Source organism: Muntiacus reevesi, chromosome 11, assembly GCF_963930625.1.
Source record: "Muntiacus reevesi chromosome 11, mMunRee1.1, whole genome shotgun sequence".
In the NCBI taxonomy this organism is placed as follows: Eukaryota; Metazoa; Chordata; class Mammalia; order Artiodactyla; family Cervidae; genus Muntiacus; species Muntiacus reevesi.
Genome location: NC_089259.1, coordinates 56,134,098 through 56,156,421, shown reverse-complemented (window position 1 = coordinate 56,156,421; position 22,324 = coordinate 56,134,098). Strand labels below are relative to the sequence as shown.

At 36.0% G+C, this 22,324-nt stretch overlaps 1 pseudogene; it reads right to left on the bottom strand.

Moving 5' to 3' along the window:
- Nucleotides 1-796: 796 nt before the first annotated feature.
- LOC136144564 (U2 spliceosomal RNA) lies at nucleotides 797-974 on the bottom strand (annotated as a pseudogene).
- Nucleotides 975-22,324: the final 21,350 nt, after the last annotated feature.

The window sequence follows — 22,324 nt, the reverse complement described above, 5'->3', positions numbered from 1 at the left end:
GAATTTGGAATTATATTTTCAGTGAAGATGTCATCAGTCATAGAATATAAATTATATGCATATACATATCAATTATAAGAAGATATAAAAAATAAATACAGTATTGAACAGAACATAGTTTACAGACAAAAGAGACAGATACTGCCAATTCATCCATAAGCATTACTTTCTACTAATTTTAACAGACACTTATATATTTGCTTTCCTATTAGCACGTTATATTTTTTAATGCAATATATAAATTATTTTTCAAAACATCAAGAAAATAGCATACTGTTAATAGAAAAACAAGCAGCTTCTTCATTTCATACCACATTTCAGTTCAGTTCAGTTCAGTTCAATTGCTCAGCCATGTCCGACTCTTTGCGACCCCATGAATCGCAGCATGCCAGGCCTCCCTGTCTATCACCAACTTCTGGAGTTGACTCAAACTCATGCCCGTCGAGTCGCTGATGCCATCCAGCCATCTCATCCTCTGCCGTCCCCTTCTCCTGCCCCCAATCCCTCCCAGCATCAGGGTCTTTTCCAATGAGCCAACTCTTCGCATGAGGTGGCCAAAGTACTGGATTTTCAGCTTCAGCATCAGTCCTTCTAATGAACACCCAGGGCTATCTCCTTTAGGATGGACTGGTCATACCACACTTAAGTCACAATTATTATTTGAAACCATCATACCTAGCAAAGTATTATTAACATATATCCTATTTGGGTAATCTCACATTGAAAATGCTTCATGAGTATTTATTGTTTTAAAACAAGCCTATCTTTCTAAATGCATTTTTGTGTATATTCATGTTTAGGGTATCTGGTAGAGCTATAATAAAATGAAGTAGTTATTTTTCTTTTAGAAAATTTTATATTGCTTCCAAGCTTTTATTAATATAATGGAAAACATTTGCTGTGCTCTATGTGCCCCAGCACATACCCAGAGATTCTTACTACACTTGATCTTAGCCAAAAGGCCGAGAAGCGATATACCCAGAGATTCTTGGCAAAGGGTGGGAGATTCCAAGGATACAAAGAAATCTGTGACCAATCATTAGGTGAATTAGAGGCCACTAGCTACACATGCCAAAGAATACAGACTTTATAGAATTAGTCCTGAAAAGTCACTAAAAAAGCAAAGAGCAGCAGCAGCAACAATAATAACAAAAATAATAACCAATGGCAAAAACAAGCCCTGAGGGGAATCTGATTTTCAAATTTGATCTAATTCTAATTTTACAATGGAAAAGAATAATTTTACAGCAATAAATGAGATACTCCAGTTTTAATGAACAAATTCCTAGAAAGACAAAAACTACTGAAACTGACTCAAGAAGTAATATACCATTTGGATAGACTTGTAACTAGTAAAGAAGATGAAAAAATAAATTTAAAACTTTCTGAAAGAAGAGTCCAGGGTTATATTGTTTCAATGGTAATTTCTACAAGATGAATTCGACATACTGTCAATCCTCTATAAAATTTTCCCATAATATAACAGCAGAGTGTATTTTCTGACTCATCCTATGAGCCAGGATTATTTGGATACCAGAACCAGACAATGACAAGAAAAGAAAATTACAGAAAAAATGCCACCTATGAATAGATGAAAAAATAAGTTCTTAATAAACTACCAGCAAAGCAATTCCAGAAACATATGAAAACAATTATATCTCATGACCAATTTGTATATCTTCTAGGAATTAAAAGTTAATTTAGCATATGAAAATCAATTAATAGAATAAATGCAAACACATGATCATTTCAATGCATGGAAAGCATTTCATAATATCAAGCAAATTATTATGAAAAATTATTTAACAAACTAGGAATATAAGGGATTTTAATTAACTGGCTAAAAGGTATCTACTCAAAATCCACAGTCAATATCTACTTATTGGTGATTAAACTGAAAATGTCCCCCTTGATATCACCAACAAGTAAAGGGTCATAACAAATTGAAAGATAAAAAACATATGATTATCTCAATAGATGCAGAGAAAGCCTTTGACAAAATTCAACACTCATTTATGATTAAAACTCTCCAGAAAGCAGGAATAGAAGGAACATACCTCAACATACTCTTGACATTTCTATTCAACATTGTACCTAAGGTACCAACTAGAGCCACTAGGAAACATAGAGGAATAAGAACCGTCTAAATTAGAAAGGAAGAAGTAAAACTCTCTCTAACTTTAGATGACATAGTCATGTATGTAGAAAATTGGAAGGAATCCACTAGAAAATTTTAGAATTAGTGAACAACTTCACCACAGTCAGTCACAATGTCAATAAATAAATATCAATTTTTATATCTATTGGTAATAAACATGTTGAAAATAAAATAAAGAAAACAGTTCCATTTATAATAAGTTCAATCATATTAAAATGCTAGGAATAAATTTAACAAGCTATATAAGACTTATGCACCAAAAAGTTGGGATCACTTTTGTAAGAAATTACAAAACTAAATAAATAGAAAGAACTCATGTTAGTGGATCAAAAGATTTAATATAACTATGTTTGCAATATTCCACAAATAAATTTACAGAAGCAACACAACTCCTTTTAAAAACTCAGCAGCTGATTTTGCAGAAATTAGTAAGCTAATCATAAAATTTAATTTAAATGCAAGGGACCTAGAATATCAAAGTGGTTTGAAAAAACAAAAACATAAATTTGGATGACTTATACATACTCTGTTATTTCAAAATATATTAAAAAATTACAGCAATCAGAAAAAGTGTAATATTGGCATACCAATAGACATATATACATGAGTGAAATAAGGCTGAGAGTTCAAAAACAAGCCTTTACATTTATGATTGATTGATTATATCATAGATGTCAAGACAACTCATTAGGGAAGTATAATCTTTTCAAAAAGTGCTCAGGGACAACTTCATTTCCACTATGAAAAGAATGAAATTGATTCTGCCTAACACCATATGCTAAAATTTTCTTCAAAGGTAATACAGATTTTAGCGTTAAAACTTTGAAACTTTTACAATAAAACTTACAGATATATTGTGATGATTAGGTTTCATGATGCTTTCTTAGATAGGAATTAAAAAACAGAAGTGATGTATGTGTGTACACACACACACACACACACACACACACACACACAGAGTATACCAGTTAGGCTTCATCAGAATGAAATTATTTTATGTTTAAACGATATCATTAAAAAAAGTTAAAGGACAAACTGCAGAATGTGAGGAAGTATTTTAAATCCTATGTCTGAGAAGGGAATTGTATACAGACTACACAAAGAACTCCTGTATCTCAAAAATAAAAAGAAATTAAAAATTAAAATGATACAGGTATTTGAATATTCATAAACTACTGGTGAAAATGTAAATTTATGCAGTCACTTTAGTAAACATTTTGGTAATTCATCAGTAAGTTTTGTGTTCCTGTATGACCCAGTATTTCCACTCTGAAGTATATACACAAGATAATTGAAATAATATATTTACCCAATCATATATTTTTATCATAAAATGGCAATTTATTGAAGAAAGAGAGGAGAAGTTCCTTTATCTGAGGAAGCTTACTTTTAACTCACTTTCCCTGGTGTTGGTAGATGAGCTACTCCTACTGTTAGAGTTTCCACAAGAACTATTCATCATCTTTTTTCTGGTGATACCTTCTCTAAAAGGAAGTTTCCTTACATTACCTGGGATTTGATTTCCTATTTTAGTCCACTTGTAGGTGTATCTGTGACAAGACTATCAAGTGTCAATTCACTCTTCATTCTCGAAGAGTGCTAAATGTATACTTTGTTCAAATTCTGGATGATGTGCCCTAACATTAGGCTGAATGCTGTTCCCAAACTGAAATTTTCAGTGAAATTGAAGATACTAGTCAATATTACAAAATACATCAGAAAACTCATGCTGCTTAAAATGAGAGTGACAAATGTAACAATCAGGAAATTTTCACACTATGGAAACTAAATGCACATTTCATAATATAAAATGAGTATTAAAAATGATTTAAAGTCTAGTGAGGCAACAAATACATTACAACTTAATAACCCTTTAAAATACTCAATTTTTGAAAAATCAAAGACACAGTTATGAAGAGACACTTTTCCAAACCACATAGCAATTCCCAACTTTGCAACAAAAAATATTATATTACTAAACAACATTGTCCTAATTATAAATATATTAATTAGAAATAAAAACTACAGAATGTCCATCAAAATATTAGTGTAAAATAAATTTAAATTTTAAATAACTTTGAGAGAAAAGAATCAAAGGATATATTCATTAATTCATATAATGTTCAATTTCTTGTGAGCTCAGTGTGTCAAGTACTGCTAAAATTACTTTAAATTCACTATAATATTTGATCCTCATAACCCTGTGAGCTATATTAGAATTATATTTATGACGCTGGGGTGGAATAGGCACAAGCTGGAATCAAGATTGCCGGGAGAAATATCAATAACCTCAGAGATCCAGATGACACCATGCTTATGGCAGAAAGTGAAGATGAACTAAAAAGCCTCTTGATGAAAGTGAAAGAGGAGAGTCAAAAAGTTAGCTTAAAGCTCAACATTCAGAAAACTAAGATCATGGCATCTGGGCCCACCACCTCATGGCAAATAGATAGGGAAACAGTAGAAACAGTGTCGGACTTATTTTGGGGGGCTCCAAAATCACTGCAGATGGTGACTGCAGCCATGAAATTAAAAGACGCTTACTCCTTGGAAGGAAAGTTATGACCAACCTAGATAGCATATTAAAAAGCAGAGACGTTACTTTGCCAACAAAGGTCCATCTAGTCAAAGCTATGGTTTTTCCAGTGGTCATGTATGGATGTGAGAGTTGGACTGTGAAGAAAGCTGAGCACCAAAGAATTGATGCTTTTGAACTGTGGTGTTGGAGAAGACTCTTGAGAGTCCCTTGGACTGCAAGGAGATCCAACCAGTCCATCCTAAATAGATCAGTCCTGGGTGTTCATTGGAAGGACTGATGCTGAAACTGAAACTCCAGTACTTTGGCCACCTCATGTGAAGAGTTGACTCATTGGAAAAGACCCTGATGCTGGGAGGGACTGGGAGCAGGAGGAGAAGAGGACGGCAGAGAATGTGATGGCTGGATGGCATCACTGACTCGATGGACATGAGTTTGAGTCAATTCAGAGAGTTGGTGATAGACAGGGAGGCCTGGCATGCTACAATTCATGGGGTCACAAAGAGTCGGACAAGACTGAGTGACTGAACTGAACTGAACTGGTGCATCAGTACAAAAACAATCAGTAGGAAGATAAAATTTGAAGGTAATATGAACAAAAAATAACCCTGGATGTTCAATATGAATGAGCTAAGTTTAATTAGAGTTAAGTAAAAATCCAGTATCATGAGGAGTGATTCGACTGAGATGGAACACATGTACACATTGTTCCCAGTATCAAGTGCCAGTATGTGCTTGGCACTAACTCTTTTACATTCATTAACACATTTTTTTTGCTCATAACCCTGTAAGCCACCTTAGGATATTTTTAGCTGCTGGCAATATGGAAAAATGAGAAGAAAAACAAACTTCAAATTGGCTTAAACAATAATAAAATTGATTTAATCACAAACCTGAAAATCCAGATACTTCAGATTTGGCATAATCCAAGCTCTCAGCTTTTTTTAAGATTGAGTGTATTTTGTCATTTTTCACATCAGCTGGATATAAAATGTTTACTGGTGAACCTTGCACCACATCTCCTAAAAAACAAGAGGAGGAAAGGCAGAATTTGGTGGAGAGCTTTCTAAGAAGTTGCAGGAATCTTAACTCTGGAATAATCAACAATCTTCCCAGTTTGATTTTTTCACTTAAACTGTATTAGATGCTCCATTTTCAACTAATGTTAACAAGGGAGATCATCAGATTATCCTTTAGCCAATAAACTGTGTCACCTGGGGGTGAGAATGAGCAATTTGCCTTTATTGACCATGGTTTCGGTATTGAAGACTCAACTTGAAGTTTGGTTAGAAAAGTGGTAAGAGTAACTGAATGCTCTGCAGGAATTCAAACTGCCCTTTACAGATATTTATTTTTGTAAATAAGTTTCAAAATTCAGTCTGTGCACACTACAATTTCTTTCTTCACCACATACATGCAGAATACTTTCTAACCACCAGTGTTTCCCCATAGAAGGTTGATGAAGACTTACTTCATGTGAGAGCTATTGTTGGGATTTTACTATTATATGTATATAGTCTCCTGATCACCCCTGGGATTCATGGTGTCTATGTTGCCTTGGCAAACACTGTATCTCAAACAGAAATTTAGAACTCTTGTTATGAAAATTTTGTACTAAGGTTGTTCTTCTGAGAACATGGCATATCCTCAACTTTTCTTATAGTTCGCTTGTTCCCACTGTAATAATTTGTCATTTACAGCTTCACCTGGGATTTATTTTGTTCCATTTATTTAGCAACTTCTACTAATTATCTCTGTAAATATTTTTTTTTATTTTCATTTGTAAAGAAAACAAAATTCTCCTGGTCATATACAGTAGAGCCTTCAAAGTGAAAGGCTGTTGCCAAACCACAAAATATGCCAGGATTCTGGGCCTCTGGAGGGGAAGAATTCAATCCAGGGCCAGAGACGAGGCTTGATGGCTCAGAGCTTTTGTGTAACAAAGTTTTATTAAAGTATAAAAGGGACAGAGAAAACTTCTTACATAGACATCAGAAGGGGGCAGAAAGAGTGCCCCCTCACAAGTGCTAGCAATGGAGTTATATACTTTTTAATTTCTTATTACAGTGAATCAAAAGAATGTCTGGAGGTTGTAAAGACCTCACTAGACCCCTGGTCTTGGGAAAGACTGAAGGCAGGAGGAGAAGGGGATGACAGAGGATGAGATGTTTCAATAGACATGAGTTTGGGTAAACTCCGGGAGTTGGTGATAGACAGGGAGGCCTGGCATGCTGCGGTTCATAGGGTCGCAAAGAGTTGGACATGACTGAATGACTGAACTGAACCAAACTGAGACCCACTCCCATAATTTACATTTCAAGATAACAGGATTAGCCAGAAGGTTTTTTTCCAGAGACTGTCCTCAAGCAGGATACATTATCGTTATATAATCCCAAGCAATGTACAGGAAGAAAAACATTTGTCCTTTCTTTCTCCTTGAGAATTCCAGACCCTCTCTCCTTGGGGACCCCCGGACTTCTTATCAACCTGCCTAGGAATTGATTCTCTCAAAAGGAGTGTTGTTACAGTGTGAATGTTTGTGTCCCCCAAAATTCTTCTGTTGAAATTCTATAGTCCATTGAGATGGTATTAGAAGATAGGGGTTTGGAGAAGTGATTATGTCGTATCAGTAGAACTTCTATGAATAAGATTAATGCCCTTATAAAAGGCCCCAAGAGAGCTCTTTTTCCCTTTCTGCCATATGAGAACACAACAAAAAGTCCTCAATCATGACAAGAACCTTTACTCAACAAATTCTAGCATCCTGATCTCTGAATTCCAGTCTCCAGAATGGTGATAAACATAATTCTGTTGTTTATAAGCTACCCAGTCTATGATATTTTATAGTTATATCCGGTTCTAGGGGACTAAAACATATATTAACAGAATCAAGGTCTCACAAGTGATTCTATAATATTTCTCCTCAAAAGGAACTCTGTTCATCTTCTTGGTAAAGAGTAATTATTGGACAATAATTCACCTATATGTATCTATTCATCTTTTTAAATGCTTTTTTGATATTAAACATTTTTACTATTAATACTATCTCACAAAATCAGCCCCTCCTTTAGTATATGAAATCCAGATTTGAGAACTGGTTCACAATTAGAAAGTAAACTGCAAATTGCCACTTTTTTTAGAGTGACCTCTCTAAGCCTCATCATTCATCATGGATTTTAATTGTGTAAATATAGCAATACTTTATTGGCACCACACATATCTATCCTATCACTTGGTTTTGGGCATTTCAGACTGTTTCTCGATGGCAGGGCAATCTTTCTGCCCATAACGATAACTGCATACACTTTTATTTTGATTTTTAAATGCTACTTGTTTTCTATATTTTGTAATATCCCCTTATCTCCAATAATAACAAGATACTCAGTGCTATCAAAGCATCTCTTGCCATCAGCCTACTTCTGAACTTCTCAAAAATGCTGCATTGGTACATTCCATATTTGTTTTTGTAAATCTACTTTCTCACAGAGTATAATTAGCAAGTGGATTTTCTGAATGTATATAATCACAACATGCCCAGTTTTCCAAGGCTTATGATCTCTTTCTTTAATATTTTTCACTTAAATCCTGTCCTCTCTACTTTACTTTGTGTTAGCCATGATTTTTTTCAATATTTCAAAAGCCACTCAAGTTTAGCACTGCCTCCCAGGACTTTGCCAGGGTTTTTAATCATATATCAATGGAGAATGCTCTCATATAGATAAACTGTCTTACTCAGCTTTGTGTCCTGTCCTTCTTGATCTAAAATCTTTAAATTCCAGTCCCCTGGCTCTTTGCAAGCTCACTTGTTTCATAAATCACACAGCTTCTCTGACATATGCTGAGAGTTGTGTGCTCAGTCACTCAGTTGTGTCTGACTCTTTGTGACCCCATGGACTGTACCGCACCAGGCTCCTCTGTCCATGGAATTCTCCAGGCAAGAATACTGGTATGGGTTGCCATTTCCTCCTCTAATATTGATAGCTACATCTTCTTTTACAAGAGTGAACTCTTCCAAAGCTTGATTATGTTTTGATATAACCTATTGTCCAGGACCAATGATAAGAGCAAACCCTGAGCCTGGAAGCCGGATTGGAGGCTGCATGCTTTCCTGTCAAGCAAAGATCACTGCATCATTTTCAAACATGAGGGAAGAGGTGATTTCTAAATTCTAACAGAAAGGAGCAGATGCTTCTGCAGATCCAGAGGATTTAGGAGGGTTCTACTCCTTCTCAAGCATGGCACTGACCTTGGTGTAAATACTTGCTGGAGTTAAAAAAAGTCAATATTTTCTGGAGCTCTGCCACCCTGATAATTAAGTTATGGGGCTGATTCTCAGTTGTTTCCACCCTCTGGTTTCAGGAAATAATTATATTTTCATGGGGGCTTAACATATTGCCTTTGTTATTTAGTCACTAAGTCATGTCTGACTCTTTTGTAACCCCATGGACTGTAGCCCACCAGGCTCTTCTGTCCATGGGATTCCCAGGTGAGAATATTAGAGTGGGTTGCCATTTCCTTCTCCAAGGTATATTCCTGGACCAAAGATCAAACTCGTGTCTCCTGAATTGCAGGTAGATTCTTTACCACTGAATGTTAAAGCCCCATTATTTCTTTTAGTTGGTGATTAATCATCATTAGACTTTCATACTTTATCTCATAAAAATTTTAAGAGTTGAACTGCGACAGCATGCCAGAAGCTGAGTACATGAACTGACATTGCAGGGTTCACTTTGCCTCCCAGGTAATTGGTTATCCTGTTGAGAGATTGCATTTTAGAGTCAGATTTCTGGATGACTCCTGGTACCAACATTCATTGGCCAGTGACCTCAGGAGGCATGCTATGGGAAAGGTGTTTGCTTGCAGGAGGTTTATTGGGGGACTGTTCTCTGATCCCACATCTGTGAAGGTTATCTTGCATTGAAGGAAGAGGACTGTGCTCTTATTATTATTAATAGACACAAACTGCCCAGCAGGCAAATTCACCTGCAAGCTCTCAGCAAGCAACACTCCAAGCAGCTGGGAAAATAAGGGGATGTCAGGACAGCCTCCCACTAAGGTTCTTTTTGCATATGAAAGTATTTTAATATGTATTTATGTATTAATATTATGCATTAATGTGCAATAATTATTTTTAATATGAATAAAGAAGATGTAGTATATATGTATAATGGAATATTATTCAGTCATGAAAAGGAACGGATCTGAGTTGTAGTGGGGTGGATGAACCTAGAGCCTGTTATACAGAGTAAAGTAAGTCAGAAAGAGAAAAACAAATAATGTATATTAATACATATATGTATATGGAAACTAGAAAAGTAGTACTGATGAACTTATTTTCAGGGTAGGAATGGAGACATAAACATAGAGAACAACTTGTGGACACTACAGAGGAAGGAGAGGGTAGGACAAATTGAGAGAGTAGCATTGACATATATACAGTATCATGTGTAAAATATGAAGCTGTTATATTTAACACAGGGAGCCCTGCCTGGTGCTCAGTGACAACCTAGAAGGGGGAGATTGGGCAGGGGACTTAAAAGGGAGGAGATAAATGTATGATTATGACTGATTCATGCTGCCATATGGCAGAAACCAGAGGAGCACTGTAAAGAAATTGTCCTCCAATTAGTAAAAGAACAATAATAAAATAAAAAAGAGTAATAATAATAATAAAGAATAATGATAAAATATTGCATATTTGAAACTTGCAAAAAATATTATGAAAAAAGTCATTATATTTTATAAATAATTTTCAGTTTCAAATATAAACATGATATAAAAGATGAGGTCATTAGTGCTCTCTTATTTCTCCTCATTTTGCTAAATCCCCTCTTCTCACTTTCAAAATTGTTAATTATATTCATATTGTTTTACTACAAAATTTGGAACATTTATGTTCTATTATGCCCACATTTGTCCAATAATATTAATTTACATTAAGGGCAATGCCTTATAACCTATCATTTTACCTAGATATTTCTCAAGAAGTGCTTATGAGTTATATGGTCTTAAGTGTAATCATATTTTCTTATGTTTGTCCCTTGGCATATTGTCTGATATTCTGGAGGGTTTATATTAAATTTCCGTATAATCAATTTTTTTTCTTTAGCACTTCATAAGTATTACTCTGTGGTTTTGGCACTTAAGTTACTTTCAAGAAATGTTATGACAATCTGATTTTCCTCCTTCTCATGTTATTTGCGTTATACTCCTTGGATGACTGAACAATAGTTTCTTCATTCTTTAATTCCAGTAATTCAGCTAGGAATGCCATGTTGCTGAATATTCCATACTAAATACAATTTTTATGATACTTGTGGTTAATTTGATATAGGGCTCTCCTACTACTTCCTTCATCCTTTCACCTCTCCATTTTATTTATTATTATTTTTTATATCCATACACTATCTTTAGATTCATTACTAACTTCAAGATGATATATGAAAATTGTTTCTGTTCTATTTATCATTGTCTAATTCAGGTATACCAGTTATTCTTATCCTTGACTGTATTTTTCTTCACATGGTCATTTCTTCTTATGACTATATTTTTTCACATACTACATGCAAATATGCGAAATATTATTATTATTAATATGCTCAATATTATTTGCATTTAAATGTCTATTTGTTACCTATTTTATGTAAAAAGATATGTAAAAATTAAATTTAAAGTAATCAACATTTTTTGGGTTAAAGTTATGTGAGTTGGCTGTTGGTTGGGTGATTTGGGTTAAGTGACCTTATTCTGCTCCTGAGACTAGTGCGAGATGGAGAATGTTCCTCTTTTCCAGTGGTGATGGCAAGAAGCCAAAGAGGGAAAATGGAAACATGCAACACACCTTAAACATGAAAAGCAAGTGAAAACATGCTTAAAACTGCCTATGAGTCAAGGAATAGGAAAATCATCTTTGCCTCTTTAGTGGTAGGAATTGCAAATTAAGAGTTATCAATGCAAAAAAAAAAGAGGAAAAAAATAGAATGGGAAGGACTAGAGATCTCTTCAAGAAAATTAGAGATAACAAGGGAACATTTCATTCAGAGATGGGATCAATAAAGGACAGAAATGGTATGGACCTAACAGAAGCAGAAGATATTAAAAAGAGGTGGCAAGAATACACAGAAGAACTATATAAAAAAAATCTTCAAGACCCAGATAATCATGATGGTGTGATCACTCACACTCACCTAGAGCCAGACATCCTGGAACATGAAGTCAAGTGGGCCTTAGTAAGCATCACTATGAACAAAGCTAGTGGAGGTGACGGAATTCCAGTTGAGCTATTTCAAATCCTACAGATGATGCTGTGAAAGTGCTGCACTCACTATGTCAGCAAATTGGAAAACTCAGCAGTGGCCAAAGGACTGGAAAAGATCAGTTTTCATTCCAATCCCAAAGAAAGACAACTCCAAAGAAGGCTCAAACTACCGCAAATTGCACTCATCTCACATGCTAGGAAAGTAATGCTCAAAATTCTCCAACCCAGGCTTCAGTAATACGTGAACCATGAACTTCCAGATGTTCAAACTGGTTTTAGTAAAGGCAAAGGAACCAGAGATCAAATTGCCCACGTCTGCTGGATCATCAAAAAAGTAAGAGAGTTCCAGAAAAACATCTATTTCTGCTTTATTGACTATGCCAAAGTCTTTGACTGTGTGGATCACAATAAACTGTGGAAAATTCTGAAAGAAATAGAAATATCAGACCACCTGATCTGCCTCTTCAGAAACCTGTATGCAGGTCAGGAAGAGACAGTTAGAACTGCACATGGAACAACAGACTGGAGTATGTCAAGGCTGTATATTGTCACCATGCTTACTCAACTTATATGCAGAGTACATCATGAGAAATGCTGGGCTGGAGGAAGCACAAGTTGGAATCAAGATTGCTGGGAGAAATATCAATAATCTCAGATATGCAGATGACACCACCCTTATGGCAGAAAGTGAAGAAAAACTAAAGGGCCTCTTGATGAAAGTGAAAGAGGAGAGTGAAAAAGTTGGCTTAAAGCTCAACATTCAGAAAACTAAGATCATGGCATCCGGTCCCACCACTTCATAGCAAATAGATGAGGAAACAGTGGAAACAGTGGTTGACTTTATTTTTCCAGGCTCCAAAATCACTGCAGATGGTGATTGCAGCCATGAAATTAAGAGACGCTTACTCCTTGGAAGGAAAGTTATGACAACCTAGACAGCATATTAAAAAGCAGAGACATTACTTTGCCAACAAAGGCCCATCTAGTCAAAGCTATGGGTTTTCCAGTGATCATGTATGGATGTGAAAGCTGGACTATAAAGAAAGCTGAGCACCGAAGAATTGATGCTTTTGACCTGTGGTGTTGGAGAAGACTCTTGAGAGTCCCCTTGGACTGCAAGAAGATCCAACCAGTTCATCCTAAAGGAGATCAGTCCTGGGTGTTCATTGGAAGGACTGATGTTGAAGCTGAAACTGCAATACTTTGGCCACCTGATGTGAAGAGCTGACTCATTTGAAAAGACCCTGATGCTGGGAATGATTGAGGGCAGCAGGAGAAGCATATGACAGAGGATGAGAGGGTTGGATGGCATCATGGACTCAATGGACATGGGTTTGGGTGGACTCCGGGAGTTGGTGATGGACAGGGAGGCCTGGCATGCTGTGGTTCATGCGGTCACAAAGAGTCGGACATGACTGACCGACTGAACTGAACAGGACAAAGGGATAAGACTGGGGCTTTCTTTATACTATATTTTTGTCATTAATTCAAATTCTATTTCTTTCTGGCCTTTACACATTCATCATTAATAATACTATTTTCCTCTATATCACAGCTTTTCATTTAATCTTGCTTTTATCTTTTTTTGAGTCCTTAAGCTATTTCCAGTTTGAAATCCAACCATGTCTTCAAATAATTTGCTTATTCATTGCATTTTGCTGCGGATAGGTGGGTAGGAAAGAGACTTTTACCTAATTCTGCGTGCAAGACTATAATCTCTAACAACATCCATACTATTTTCAAAATGATCTCTACTAGTTTTCCTCAAATTTTCTTATGATCTGTATCCCAACTCCAAAGGAATAGTCTGTCTTTGCATGTACACACTCAAAGCTTATATCATGAAATAAGTGAGAACTCATAGAAACGCACTGGAGAAGGAAATGGCAACCCACTCCAGTATTACTGCCTGGAGAATCCCAGGGACAGAGGAGCCTAGTGGGCTGCTGTCTGTGGGGTTGCACAGAGTCGGACATGACTGAAGCAACTTAGCAGCAGCATAGCAATGCAGACAAAATATGATTATAACCATAATTATTCATGAATAGACTTATTTTGGTAAAAATAGCAATATATTTATGATGTATTATTAAAACTTCCCTCATGGCTCAGCTGGTAAAGAATCCACCTGCAATCCAGAAGACCTGGATTCTACCTCTGGGTTGGTAAGATCCCCTGGAGAAGGGAACGGCTACCCACTTCAGTATTCTGACCTGGAGAATTCTATGGACTGTATAGCCATGGGGTCGCAAAGAGTCGGACACAACTGAGCGACTTTCACTTTATTAAAAATTAAATGCAGTTTTATATTTCCTATTTTAAACACTAGTGAAAATAAATCAATTTTAATCCTATGAGCTATAGATAGAGGATTCTTATGTTTAAAATTTTAAAAGCTGGTTTTTTGAAAAAATAAACAAAATTGACAAACCATTAGCAAGACTCATTAAGAAACAAAGAGAGAAGAACCAAATTAACAAAATAAGAAATGAAAAGGGTGAGATCACAACAGACAACACTGAAATACAAAGGATCATAAGAGACTACTACCAGCAGCTCTATGCCAATAAAATGGACAACTTGGATGAAATGGACAAATTCTTAGAAAAGTATAACTTTCCAAAACTGAACCAGGAAGAAATAGAAGATCTTAACAGAGCCATCACAAGCAAGGAAATCGAAACTGTAATCAGAAATCTTCCAGCAAACAAAAGCCCAGGACCAGATGGCTTCACAGCTGAATTCTACCAAAAATTTAGAGAAGAGCTAACACCTATCTTACTCAAACTCTTCCAGAAAATTGCAGAAGAAGGTAAACTTCCAAACTCATTCTATGAGGCCACCATCACCCTAATTCCAAAACCAGACAAAGAAGCCACAAAAAAAGAAAACTACAGGCCAATATCACTGATGAACATAGATGCAAAAATCCTTAACAAAATTCTAGCAAACAGAATCCAACAACATATTAAAAAAATCATACACCATGACCAAGTGGGCTTTATCCCAGGAATGCAAGGATTCTTTAATATCTGCAAATCGATCAACGTAATACACCACATTAACAAATTGAAAGATAAAAACCATATGATTATCTCAATAGATGCAGAGAAAGCCTTTGACAAAATTCAACACTCATTTATGATTAAAACTCTCCAGAAAGCAGGAATAGAAGGAACATACCTCAACATAATAAAAGCTATATACGACAAACCCACAGCAAGCATCATCCTCAATGGTGAAAAATTGAAAGCATTTCCTCTGAAATCAGGAACAAGACAAGGATGCCCACTCTCACCACTACTATTCAACATAGTGTTGGAAGTTTTGGCCACAGCAATCAGAAAAGAAAAAGACATAAAAGGAATCCAGATAGGAAAAGAAGAAGTGAAACTCTCGCTGTTTGCAGATGACATGATCCTCTACATAGAAAACCCTAAAGACTCTTCCAGAAAATTACTAGAGCTAATTAATGAATATAGTAAAGTTGCAGGATATAAAATTAACACACAGAAATCCCTTGCATTCCTATACACTAACAATGAAAAAACAGAAAGAGAAATTAAGGAAACAATACCATTCACCACTGCAACAAAAAGAATAAAATACTTAGGAGTATATCTACCTAAAGAAACAAAAGACCTATACATAGAAAACTATAAAACACTGATGAAAGAAATCAAAGAGGACACAAACAGGTGGAGAAACATACCGTGTTCATGGATTGGAAGAATCAATATTGTCAAAATGGCTATTCTACCCAAAGCAATCTATAGATTCAATGCAATCCCTATCAAGCTACCAACGGTATTTTTCACAGAACTAGAACAAATACTTTCACAATTTCTATGGAAATACAAAAAACCTTGAATAGCCAAAGTAATCTTGAGAAAGAAGAATGGAACTGGAGGAATCAACCTGCCTGACTTCAGACTCTACTACAAACCCACAGTCATCAAGACAGTATGGTACTGGCACAAAGACAGAAATATAGATCAATGGAACAGAATAGAAAGCCCAGAGATAAATCCACGAACCTATGGACACCTCATCTTTGACAAAGGAGGCAAGGACATACAATGGAAAAAAGACAATCTCTTTAACAAGTGGTGCTGGGAAAATGGGTCAACCACTTGTAAAAGAATGAAACTAGAACACTTTCTAACACCATACACAAAAATAAACTCAAAATGGATTAAAGATTTAAATGTAAGACCAGAAACTATAAAACTCCTAGAAGAGAACATAGGCAAAACACTCTCCAACATAAATCTCAGCAAGATCTTCTATGACCCACCTCCCAGAATATTGGAAATAAAAGCAAAAATAAACAAATGGGACCTAATGAAAATTAAAAGCTTTTGCACAACAAAGGAAACTATAAGTAAGGTGAAAAGACAGCCCTCAGATTGGGAGAAAATAATAACAAATGAGGAAACAGACAAAGGATTAATCTCAAAAATATACAAGCAACTCCTGAAGCTCAATTCCAGAAAAATAAACGAACCAATCAAAAAATGGGCCAAAGAACTAAACAGACATTTCTCCAAAGAAGACATACAGATGGCTAACAAACACATGAAAAGATGCTCAACATCACTCATCATCAGAGAAATGCAAATCAAAACCACAATGAGGTACCATTACACGCCAGTCAGGATGGCTGCTATCCAAAAGTCTACAAGCAATAAATGCTGGAGAGGGTGTGGAGAAAAGGGAACCCTCTTACACTGTTGGTGGGAATGCAAACTAGTACAGCCACTATGGAAAACAGTGTGGAGATTTCTTAAAAAACTGGAAATAGAACTGCCATATGATCCAGCAATACCACTTCTGGGCATACACACTGAGGAATCCAGAACTGAAAGAGACACATGCACCCCAATGTTCATCGCAGCACTGTTTATAATAGCCAGGACATGGAAGCAACCTAGATGCCCATCAGCAGATGAATGGATAAGGAAGCTGTGGTACATATACACCATGGAATATTACTCAGCCGTTTAAAAGAATTCATTTGAATCAGTTCTAATGAGATGGATGAAACTGGAGCCCATTATACAGAGTGAAGTAAGCCAGAAAGATAAATAACATTACAGTATACTAACACATATATACGGAATTTAGATAGATGGTAGCGATAACCCTATATGCAAAACAGAAAAAGAGACACAGAAGTACAGAACAGACTTTTGAACTCTGGGGGAGAACGTGAGGGTGGGATGTTTTGAAAAAACAGCATGTATATTATCTATGGTAAAACAGACCACCAGCCCAGGTGGGATGCATGAGTCAAGTGCTCGGGCCTGGTGCACTGGGAGGACCCTGAGAAGTCGGGTGGAGAGTGAGGTGGGAGGGGGGATCGGGATGGGGAATACGTGTAACTATATGGCTGATTCATGTCAATGTATGACAAAACCCACTGAAATGTTGTGAAGTGATTGGCCTCCAACTAATAAAATAATATTTTTTTAAAAAAATGAAAAAATAAATAAAATTTAGTTTACATATGTGCTTGTGTACATATACATACATATGTGTGTGTGTACATGGAATCACAGGCATAAGTAATATATTTGTTTACAGTTGGCTGAATTTTAACAGTGATGCAAAAAAAAAAAAAAAAAAAAGATCAAATTTAAACTCTATGCAGGGAACTTACCAATCTTAAATTTTGGATTTAGTTTAGAGGTATTGTCACTTGGGTACACAGGTAAACAAAGTTGATTGCTGTTGATTAGATTGAAGAGTTTTAAAACCTTCTGATAGTTTATATCTATTTGAATAGCATTCAGCATTAGTAACATATAAAATATTTAATGAGACAGAAATTGCAAAATTTTAACTTTTTATAAATTATACAGTTTTTCCATATATACTGACATTTTAGTCATTTACTTAAAAAATCATGATGTAATAGAAAAATTCTAAATTTTATGGTCATACCTATGCTCCTAAATAACTGAGTCAGAAAATAAAGAGACTGGTATGTATCTTGTAGGTAGACACACACAAAAATCTATACCAGAAATATTCACACATATAACCAAAAAGAAATATGCACTTTGTTGGAAGTTCAGTATGAGTTTTCAATGTCACAGTGTATCATGTTGACATGCCACTTTGAAATCTGTATTACCTTTAGATCATCGCACATATTAAAGAATAAAAGTATTTTAAATCATCCACTCTTTACCAGTATTCAGTTTCAGTTATAATGAATAAATAAAATATATTTTTAATATAATCATTATTATATATGTATATGTATATCTATCTGCTTTTTCCCCATTGAAGCACCATAATGATCAGGGAGATTAGGTAGAATGCAATATACAATACATCTATTCATAACTATTTCAGTGCCCAGCAGTATTTATAGACTCAAGATATGAAGAAAATGAAGTAAAACTCTTTTAGTTTCAATTTATTGAGTCCTTTGGGGAAATCAAATTAATTATTTATTACATTAATTTACTGTTAGCATTTACTGCAGCCCATGGAGTTGGGCACAGCTTAGTGACTAAACAACAATTTACTCTTTATGCATAAACAATAGAGGGACTGCCATTTTCCTAGCTAAGGCTGAACCCTCTCCTTGAATCTAATTCCCTCATACATTCTCAAGGACACTGCTACTAACATATCGATTCTTCTACTCCTCAGCTACCAATTTTCTTTTTTATTATTCCTATCATCACAGAAATAAACTGTTTCTTCCATCTTAAAAGAATCCCTGTTTTAATCCTTCTGTTCCATTTATCTCCTCTTTACAGAAAATTTTCTTGAAAGATTAGAAAATTGCTGACTTCATGTTCGCCACTTCCACTGGTTTTTGCCCACAAACTCTGCTAAAATCTCTTTCCAAAGTCACCAATGAATTTTGTGTTGGCAATATCAATGATCAAATTTTAATCATACTTTTTCTACTTAGGATTATTCCATATAGTATAATACTCTACTTTTCTTGAAATGCTTCTTTCACCTAAATTCTTAGACAGCACTCTCAACCTTAAATTTGGGAGCACCCCTGGACTTTCCAACATTATTATTTTTTATTATCTAACCTCAGTCTCTAAACTATCTCATGTAGCCTGATGATTTAAATATATAAATGCTAAATCCTGGGTTTTGCGTCTTCAGTCTAGTTCTCTCATGACCTCCAAGTCCAAACATCCTGTGTATGGATGTGAGAGTTGGACTGGGAAGAAAGCTGAGCACCAAAAAATTGATGCTTTTGAACTGTCGTGTTGCAGAAGACTCTTGAGAGTCCCTTGAACTGCAGGGAGATCCAACCAGTCCATCTTAAAGGAGATCAGCCCTGGGTGTTCATTGGAAGGACTGATGCTGAAACTGAAATTCCAGTACTTTGGCCACCTCATGGGAAGGGTTGACTCATTGGAAAAGACCATGATGCTGGGAGGGATTGAGGGCAGGAGGAGAAGGGGATGACAGAGGATGAGATGGCTGGATGGCATCACCGACTCGATAGACATGAGTTTGAGCAAACTCCCGGGGGTGGTGATGGACCATGCCTGGCATGCTGCGATTCATGGGGTCACAAAGAGTCGGACATGACTGAGCGACTGAACTGAACTGAACTGAACTTGACATTTCTAATTGTATATCTGATAGTCACTGCAAACTTAGCAGGTTCAAACTTCATAGGGTAAATTTTTTTGTATGTTTTGTTTATTATTGTTTATTCAGTACCTAGGAAACTACCTGGTACATAGTAATGGGCAGCGGTATTTATTCAGTGAATGAATGTGTATTTTAACTGGCTTAAAAACATCCAGATGATGCATATCTATGTGAAGTATTATTTTCTTTTATACTTGAACAACATTCTTAATATATCGGTCCTACTTATTTCTGTACTGGTTATTAACTTGTTTGCATAATGAAATATACCACTTATAAAATGGGGAGTACCAGATTTGCAAAGGAAGCTATATTTCTGAAATACTTTCTAATATATATTATCTTCTTCTTACTTGACATAACTTACATATAATCTTCCTAACAATAATTTATAAAAGCATGGTTTTAGTTTATAAGTATTTGCTGCTATTTTAATGAGGAGTGGGCATTTCAGAAATACATATCCAAATAAATCTTTAGTTAGAAACTAAAAGTTTTCCCACAAAGTTTAATTTTTATACTGTGCAAGAGGCAATGTTTATATAAAGAACAAACTATGAGACCAATACTATTGATGTCACATAAAGAAAGAATTCTCTGCACTGAATTTTTGTTGTTTACCATGACTTTGGTTTCTCACTACATGAAAATGCATTCCAACTAAGTTTCAAGTATTTGCTGAATACAGAATATGGTTTTTTTGTGACATATAGGACCCAATTTGGATGTGAGGAATGAGTTTTGAGAGTCAACTATTACTTTATATATATACACATGTATGTGTGTATATACATATTTATATTTATATTTGGTATTTTTACCTGCAGCAGAGCCAGTCAACTTAAGTTACACTTTTGAATAATTGGCTTTTCTCCAGTATTGTTCATAAGTTTCACCTGCATTGTTGTTGTTCAGTTGCTCTGTTCTGTCTGACTCTGCTATCCCATGAACTGCATCACACCAGGCTTCCCTGTTCTTCACCATCTCCTGGAGTTTGTTCACTCATTTACATTGAACCAGTGATGCCATCCAACCGTCTCATCCTCTGTTGCCCACTACTCCTGCCTTCAATTTTTTCCAGCATCAGGGTCTTTTCCAGTGAATTGGATCTTTATATCTGGTGACCAAAGTATTGAGCTTCAGTTTCAACATCAGTCTTTCCAACCAATATTCAGGGAAGATTTCTTTTAGAATTGACTGGTTTGATCTCCTTGCTGTCCAAAGGACTCTCAAGAATCTTCTCCATCCAGCCCCATAGTTTCAAAGCATTAATTTTTCAGTTCTCAGCCTTCTTTATGGTTCAACTCTCACATCTGTACATGACAACTGGAAAAATCATAGCTTTGACCATATGGACGTTTGGCAGCAAAGTTATGCCTCTGCTTTTTAAAACACTATCTAGGTTTGTCATGTCTACTCTTCCAAGGAATAAGTGTCTTTTAATTTCACGGCTGCAGTCACCCTCTGAGATGATGCTGGAGCCCAAGAGAAGAAATTCTCTCACTGTTTCCATTTTTTCCCCATCTATTTGCCATGAAGTAATGGGACCAGACACCATGAATTAGTTTTTTGAATGTTGAGTCTTAAGCCAGCTTTTTCACTCTCCTCTTTCAACTTCAGCAAGAGGCTCTTTAGTTCCTCCTTACCTTCTGCCATTAGGGTGTGTTATCTGCATTTTTTGAGGTTATTGATATTTCTCCCAGCAATCCTGGTTCCAGTCTGTGATTCATCCAGCCTGGTAATTCACAAGATGTACTCTGCGTATGTATGGATGTGAGAGCTGGACTATAAAGAAAACTGAGTGCTGAAGAATTGATGCTTTTGAACTGTGGTTTTGAAGACTCTTGAGAGTCTCTTGAACAGTAAGGAGATCCAACCAGTCCATCCTAAGGGAAATCAGTCCTGAATATTCATTGGAAGGACTGATGCTGAAGCTGAAACTCCAAAACTTTGGCCACCTGATGTGAAGAACTGATTCATTTGAAAAAACCCTGATGCTGGGAAAGATAGAAGGCAGGAGGAGAAGGGGTTGACAGAGGATGAGATGGTTGGATGGCATCACTGACTCAATGGATATGAGTTTGAGTAAATCCCCAGAGTTGGTGATGGACAGGGAGGCCTGGCATGCTGCATTCCATGAGGTTGCAAAGAGTCAGACGTGACTGAGTGACTGAACTGAACTGAACTGAACTGAACTCTGCATATAGGTTAACTGAGCAGGGTGACAATTTTCAGCCTTAATGTACTCCTTTCCCAATTTTCAAGCAGTCTATTGTTCTATGTGTTGTTCTAACTGTTGTTTCTTGACCTGCATACAAGTTTCTCAGGAGGCTGGTAAGGTAGCCTGATATTCCCATCTCTTTAAGAATTTTCCAGTTTGTTGTAAACCATACAGTCAAAGACTTTAGCATAGTCAGTGAAGAAAAACTAAATGTTTTTCCAGAACTCTCGTGCTTCTTCTATGATCCTACAGATGTTGGCAACTTGATCTCTGTCTCCTCTGCCTTTCTAAACCCAGCTTGTACATCTGGAAGTTCTCCTTTCATGTACTATTGAAGACTAGCTTGAACATTATCTGCATTACCATTACCAGAATCGAAGGCATTTATTTACTTTCATGTTACATACATCCAGTCACCAGTCTCCCGCTGATACCACGACCTTCATTGGCCTCTAGGGTGTGCTACGGCTCTGCTCTCCCTTCCCACCCACATCTCGCCCCATTAGT